We start from the raw sequence: 7558 nt of genomic DNA, 5'->3' as shown, positions 1-7558 counted from the left end.
AAAAAAAAAAAAAAAAAAAAAAAAAAGAGACGAGACACGGTGCACTTCGTATAAAACCACGGAGAGCTGCACTAGTGCTTCTAACCGGATGTGAAACTAAGACCACGGACAACCCTGGCCCTTCGGAGTCACGTTTTGAAGTTCTTGGAGTCAGACAGAGCCGACGCTCGTAACAGAAACATTTTGATGGTGGCTATAATAATTAATCGATTTCAGGTTCGAGCCACCAAACCCGCCGAATCGACCCCCATTTCCATTCGATGATTCGATTGCGCATAATGGGTCTGCTAAACGATTATACCTCAGGAAATTCCCATTGAGGAAAGCCAATGGACAATGAAAGAGTAAGAGAGAGAGAGAGAGAGAGAGAGAGAGAGAGAGAGAGAGGGGTCCACTTGACGATCCATACTACGACAAAGGTAATCACAGTAATATCCAGCCTCCTGTCTCTACAGAAGGAATGGAGTATGAAGTAATTTATTTTTTTTGTTTATTTTCAGAAAACGGCGCTGTTAAGTTGTCGAACGAGGGAGACAATATTACCTTGAGATATTGGCAGTATCGCGGTATAAAGTTCGACATATGAAAGATCGTCAAGTCGGATGGTAGAAGGGTGACCTGAGAGAAATAAACAGGTGAGTTATGGCGCCGAGGTCATGGGACGTTCGCTCCGAGATCCAAGGCTTCTTCACGGGAGAGATGCAAAGGACGCCATGGCCAAGGATCTATAGTGGGGTTGGAAAATACGTGGAAAACTCTCGGGTTCAGCAGCACGCCTGGAGGGTGTGCGTTGGTACGTCATGCGCAGGCGTCCCCAGTGCCGCGAGTCGGTACCTCAGTTCTCCGCGATACACCGTGCGAAACGCGCGCCGTTTTCCTCTATTCGCAAGGATCAATTGACAAAGCCAATCTATTTTCATTTTAGCCGTTTGATCGATCCTCTCACGAGTATCCCTTATACGGCCCCAGCATCCCCTTGGCCGGAGTCCTCGAAGTCCACCCTGGAAGCGACGTACCGATCGGAGAAGGACGACCAGAGAAACCCTCCACTACCCCACCTCTGTCATCCCCTCGCGGTGCCTCAGTTACGCTACCCCTATCGCGCGTGTGTATCGCCAGTAAGAACTCCTTACCCTGAGCACCAGGAGGATTTACGACTCTTTACACTTTTTTCGAATCGCCCCAATCTTGCCTGCCTTTGGGCTGCTTTCTTTCTTTCTTTCTTTTTTTTTCCATTTTTTTATCTTCCCACCTCTCCCGTTGAACTATCCCTCGTGCGTTTTTTTTTTACTCGTGATTCATCTCGAGAGCGATTCGGTGCTCCTTGAAGATCGTCGAGAATCAAGATTCAGCCCTTGGAGCATGTGATTCGAGGAAATTCAGGATGGATCCTTGATGGGGGAGGGGTAAGTTTTTATGTACCTTATCATTCTGTAATTTTTATACACTCGTATTTAGATTCACGAATCGTCGTATTCTGCGCTTTCAGGCTTTTATTGCTTTCATGAATAGCCTGGGACGATTGCTCGAGAGACTCTTTCATACGGATCTTCGATACGAGCGTAGTTTCTGCGTAGTCGAATGGTTATTGCACGTTTGATGCTCTCATAAAGTATTTGTGCAATTGTCAGGAGGCTAGCAGCGTGGCTCTATTGAAATTCGTTTTCCTTGGGAGAATTCTTAGGGTATTTTCTTTTTCTTACTTTTCAATGATTTCTATGGTGTAATGTCAAACGTGAAACATAAAAAAGTACTCTGACCACGGAACTATACGATTCCGCAGATTGATATTGATCGCCGATGCTCTTAATTTTACGTCACGCACGGTATGTATTTCGGGGTATATAATATATATATATATATATATACACACACGTATACGTATATACAGTGAAAGTTTTACGCTGACCGGTATCGCCACATACCAGCTATATTAAACCGCAAGTATCGAAGCACGTTTCATCAGTAGTTTACCTACGTGTATGCTAGTTAAACGTCGAGGTATTCACGGAGAAACTAGCTGATATCGGAGGTAAGGTCGCCGCTACGAGTTTCCATAATACAGAGAATAGTTTGAGCAAACTAAAGACTTACGATATGACGTAGTAGATTTTTAATTGAATTTTTCCTTTATTTTAGACTATAATGGCGAATTCCGAAAGAAGCGGCGGAGTGCGGAAATTAGTAAATTACAGGAAGCTCGTGTAAAAGTGACTACAGGGAGAATAGGGAGTACACAATGGAGTAACGAACAGTGCATAAGGGACGTAGGATTAAAGGGTTTAGAATTTACCCGGAGCCGAGCAGGTTCGTCGACGTTATTCATTTATCACGATATTTAACGTTTTACGTATCAACCCTTCTCACTTCTCAGTGGGAATTCTCGCAGCCCATTTACATGAGGATGCGTGCGTCGAGTGTCGCAGCGGATCTCATTGACGAAGGACGGCAGAAGGGAGCGGAGAAGGAAAGGATCAAGGAGTAAGAAAGGACAAGAAGAGAAGGAGGGATGGAGGGATGGAGGGAGAGGCAAAGAATGGCTGCCAAGCGACGAAAGGGAAAATTGTAGGAATTCTTGTAGGAAAGAAATGTGAGAGCAGAGACATCGGCGTAGAGCCCGCGAGGGGTCGCGGAGACGCAACAGGCCCCTTATAACATCACCCTCGACTCTAGGGGCGGTCTCGGGAAGTGAGTAGCTCGATGTAGCCACTGGTAGACAAGCTTCGGGATTTAGGTGGAGGAGGGTGTGGAGGTGGCTGCGGAGGAGGGAAGTTTGCTAAGGTTTAGTAAAACTGGCGAAACGTCTTCCTCTCTCTCCTAGTTGTTAAGATTCCTGATAAAACTGTCCCCTGATCTTCTCGAGCACGTACGTATAGGAAACGCAGATGTTCCTGGTAGATATGCGCGAATCCGAGTGTGCCGTGGATGCTTAAGAAGTTCGGAGAAACTGGGGGATGTAAATTGACAAGTTGCCAAGAAGCAACCCTTTCGCTGTTCATTGGATACATCCTAGAATTTATCTTTGCTTTTATAAGAAGAAAAAAGATATTGTTATGATTTTATCGTTTTATTTGTCTCATCGATACGAATAATTTATGGGCTACTCATTTTATTTTTGTCATACGTTTAGAAAGCTTTATAACGTATGGTTACTGTTCTCTTGGATCTATACTGCCTTCGCGCTAACAGGTCTTCTATAGAAGATCCACTAGGAAGAGCCAGACGTACCAGAAGCGACCTACGGCTTCCAACGTTCTATGTAAATTCAGGCACAGCTTTATGGGCTGAAACGACAAGCACGAACTTACGGGCAAAGCCTTACGCGCAAAAGGGTCCTATCTGGCGGCACGTCGAGTAGTCTCTTATCCAATGTAGAGAAAGGGAGACTCGTTCCCTTGCTACTCTCGAAAATTCATAGAAGCGCATTAGGCAGTCTCGCTATTTCACGTTTTAACGCCTTCAGCCCTCGCGGCTGGCACAAATTGCACATTAGCTGATGAACTTCTGTGCAGAGTCTAGGAGGCGACTGCTGCGCCACATGCAAGCAACTTTCAGTATCAATGTTAGGAAACCAGTTGTAGCTTATGTCTACATATGCGGTCTGGTGACCTTAAGGTGCATCCACATGCTATATCCAGCACGTAAATGCATAGAGACTTCCATCACAGACGGCGGTATTGAAGCGTGCAGAGTCCTTGCGTCGTCGTGTAGCTCAGGTTAGCAAGGTCAAAATATAAGTAATCTGTAACAAAAAGATTGTTGAGAAAGGGGAGAAAGGGTGTATGTGAAAAGAAACAATGTCATCCTAAATCATGTCGTTGCAGGTTATTTTTTGGATTTTTATATGATGTCGACAAAAAAAAAGGTAGAGCCTGACTACGGTTTACAATGGTCGAAAGAAAGTCAAACAGTCGAGGGACAACACGAAGAGGGGATAGTGCAGCTGTTATGGCGAAAAAGTTGCGGTAACGTTGGAACGACGTTGTTATACTTTACGATTTAATTCCAAAAGATGGTACGAGAGGTATTACTCGAAATTGTTTTTTTTTTTCTTTTTTTCTTTTCTTTATATTTCGGAAATCCCATTGTGTCTGATGTCATTTTTTTTTTTCTATTTTTCAAGAGACCATCTTCTTTCTGTACAGATAAGTCACTGAGAATTAGTCAGCTACTGATATGCTCAACAAAGAACAGAGAGACTGTAGCCATTACAGAGTGAAGCAGAAAGAGAGAGCAGTAGAAAGTAACTGAAGAAAATGGAAGACACCTGATAGAACGCAAAGTCAATCATTTTGATCAACGTAACATCGGATGCTGCGGTGAATTCTTTTGTTACATCCGTCTGGAATGTCTCAGCTTGGTTTGAGGGGTGCCAAGTCGAAGGTCAAAGTGTGCTCTGTTATTCAATTTTTTTCTATCACTGAAAATCCACTAACGTAAACCGGCAAGTCCTTTTAGCCTTTTAGTCTGATACGGCAAAGGTTCTTCTGCTCGAGTTGGCAGGTCGCTCGTTTTTCTGGTTTAGTGGAATCGAGGTCGATAAGGTTAATAAATGAATCCGATAGAAAAATGCACTGCGATATTAAATAAATTCATCCGGAAGTTATCGGTAGACTGATTCAAGCATACATAACGCTTAATGGTTAATTAGAGCAATGTAAATTCGTATTAATGTTTTCAAATAATGCGTTTTAAATTATTCATGAATTTTATTTTAAAATCTCATAGAGTCTTTACATTTTGATAATTTCACAATGACAAATTTCTCGTGTCCCGAGGGATAAAAATAATTTGATATCTTCCCGGGCATTTTTCTATGCACGCGCACCTCTATATGGGCTCTCATGAGAAATTTATACGTTATTGGCACAGCATCCGGATGCGATCTGGTTATGATAGATATCCTATTTATAGGGGTGTAAGATAGAGGGCCTACCATTTTATGGGCAGTTTGCATCGCGGCCGAAGTATCGTAGTCGCACGTAAGGTCGTAAAGGGCTAATGAAAAGCTATAAACAAACATTTTGCGAATCGATCTTTGTGTACACAGCATCCTCACATTGGTCCAGTCGAAAGAGGGATTCTTACGCAGCATGAAATATTTTCGATATTTTTTTTCTCCCGTAATTGGATGGATATCTACCTCTGACATACTTGATTACCGAAGTTTATTATCGACACGTCACCATTATCTTAATATGTCTGACCGATGATCTAACGGTTTATTCAGATCAAAGTGAGTGACCAATGGATAGGATGCTTTGGGTCAGATTTATAAGGTCGCCAGCCTAATGCTATCTGTCCACGGTCCCTGTATACTGTTTTTGGTGTTTAAGGCCCATAAGAAATTATATATGTATACTGACCCAGAAGTGTATTCTCTTATATTGTTATAAGTAATTCTGTTACGTCAGACCTGAGTAATATATTAGCTAACTTTATTCATCTGTATTAATTAATTTGGCTGCTTCAGCTGCCAGCTGTAATTTGCTGTATTTTCTATTTAGTACTCTTGAAACTTATCGACGAATATTCCCTACGTTTATTCTTCTTCTGTCTAGAAAAAAAATACGAAAAAATAAAAGAAAATAGGAAAATCCTGATAGAAACTTCTGCGCGTGTAATGGAGTATCGGCGTGCGTTTATCAAATGGACCGTAATTTTATAGCCCTAAATTTATTGGCGAATTATTTGCGCGGATTAACAATTAGATTAGGTATCTTAAAGCATTACATAAATAACAATACGTTTTGAGAGTTTTCTATAAAAAATCTTTCTATTGATCTTATTGAAACGAATAATAGGTTTTTAGCTATAGAATCAATTTTATCGTTGATTCAGCAGCGAGGACCTAACCCTATTTGACTATTGTTCCAAGGAAATACATAATTAATCTATAGTCGTGTAAAAGAAACTTCACGAATGCTTAACTGGTAGATATAATTTTGAAAGTAATTGAGAAACTGTTAATTTATGAAAAAAAGGGAAATAATGGATACACATCAATCTCTTTGATGTACGCGGTATTCAACCTATTGTATTGCTGGTTTGTATAGGCGGCAGCTACTTGGATGTTATTCAGCTGCGAGCTGTAATTATTTTTCCACCTTTAAGTTGAAAGCAGTCAAGAACGAGACTTGAGGCGAACTTGGGCTTCATTCGCGCAAGGGTTAAGAATATTAGGCTGCGAACTTTTTTGCTTTAGAAATTAATCGCTCTCTAACTTTACCTCCCGTCTCGCAGTTGGCTGTGCGTTTTGAGGAACGAACGATACAGTCTTATGGGAAACCGACAGTCTCCCTAAATAGACACAGAAATATACCAAGTGCTACTGGTTGATTCAAAAGAAATTTTCACTAGCCGATACAAGAGACTCCTTAAGATCTCCCGAAAAAACGATTACATTATTAGACAAAGATGAAATCCACTTAATTTAATTTTCTTTCGTATGAATATTTTATACAGTCGTGACCTCAGAGTCGTTCTAACCTAACCTAATTAGTCGTTAGTCAAGGACAATACGAATATACATAAAAAAGCAGCTTACTATTTACCATCTCCATATCAATCATCAAAATTGACCTCAATGTATATGTTTGTCGACGCCGCTATACACAATACAGTAGCAACGGGCCAATAACATGTTTGGATTTTACCAAGTTTCATGCCGTTAAGGTAAAAGTAGCAATTTGTCCTAACGATCTTCAAAAATAAATCTCGTTTCGCCTTTTCTTCCAGTTAATGTCATGCGAATCTCAATGTTCTGCCAATTATTGTCGCAACGCCCACTTACACCAGTATACCTGCTGTCTTGGCAAAGTCAATTTCCATAAGAAATTTCACTGCTACGCTCAGGGCCGAACGTCGATAGGGGTCAAGTTCACGATTGCCGGTACCAGCATGTAATATGCCTGTATATATATCTACCCTCACGTTTTAAGGAATATTTATTGATCGTCATGTACCTGCACGACACTGTCGAAATGTTATATGTATACGTGACGAGAGTGAATCTCAAGTATTACGTGACTCTTTATACTTGTCGTGATAAGGTGATAGTGCAGCCACTAGCTACTGCTGGGCACTTGAGAGTTCCCGGAAGTTATTTGCAATTCGTGATTGTCAGTAGAAGGTTAAGGGTTCGATTCTAGGCTGAAGATCGATGTCGTGAAAGTATCGGAAACTGCTGAAGTATTATAGTAGGCCAGCGGAACGGTGAAATACTAGTGGCAGAGCAGAGGGCTGGTTTAGTATCGTACTTGACTACTAGAAAGCGTACCAGACTGAGTGCATGTTTATGGGGATTGTCTCTTAACTCATTGGGTCAATTCTGCTGGATTATTTATGATAATACGATTCCGGGACACGCAGTGCTCAGCAATGGCGTAATACGTAAATTTGGAAATTGCGTCAATTTAGGAAAAGGACGATAATCAATGGGGAAAATTATCTTTGTGCTTTAGCCTGTGTATGTTTTAGTGCCTCGATAATTTAATGATTCGAGGTAACGTTATCTCGAGGACTCTTTTTTTTTTTTTTTTTTTTTTTTTTTTTTTTT

General features: G+C 41.2%; 1 protein-coding gene across 5 annotated transcripts in view; it reads left to right on the top strand.

The window, feature by feature from the left end:
- Positions 1–7558, top strand: part of LOC107272481 (5-hydroxytryptamine receptor) — a 95855-nt gene that overhangs the window by 8208 nt on the left and 80089 nt on the right. The window contains exons 5-10 of one of the 5 annotated variants that reach the window (XM_025089789.1): positions 217–419; positions 501–635; positions 926–1406; positions 1490–2032; positions 2140–2307; positions 2375–2688. The gene's annotated coding sequence lies outside the window, so the exon portion shown is untranslated. Of the gene's footprint in view, positions 1–216; positions 420–500; positions 636–925; positions 1407–1489; positions 2033–2139; positions 2308–2374; positions 2689–2722; positions 3717–3824; positions 4016–4123; positions 4384–7558 lie in introns of those variants that run through there. The other 4 variants (XM_015749676.2, XM_025089792.1, XM_025089790.1 and 1 more) reach the window with 4 other exon arrangements.

Source organism: Cephus cinctus, unplaced genomic scaffold (assembly GCF_000341935.2).
Source record: "Cephus cinctus unplaced genomic scaffold, Ccin1 Ccin1_scaffold1184, whole genome shotgun sequence".
NCBI classification, from domain to species: Eukaryota; Metazoa; Arthropoda; class Insecta; order Hymenoptera; family Cephidae; genus Cephus; species Cephus cinctus.
This window is presented reverse-complemented; position numbering and strand designations above follow the sequence as displayed.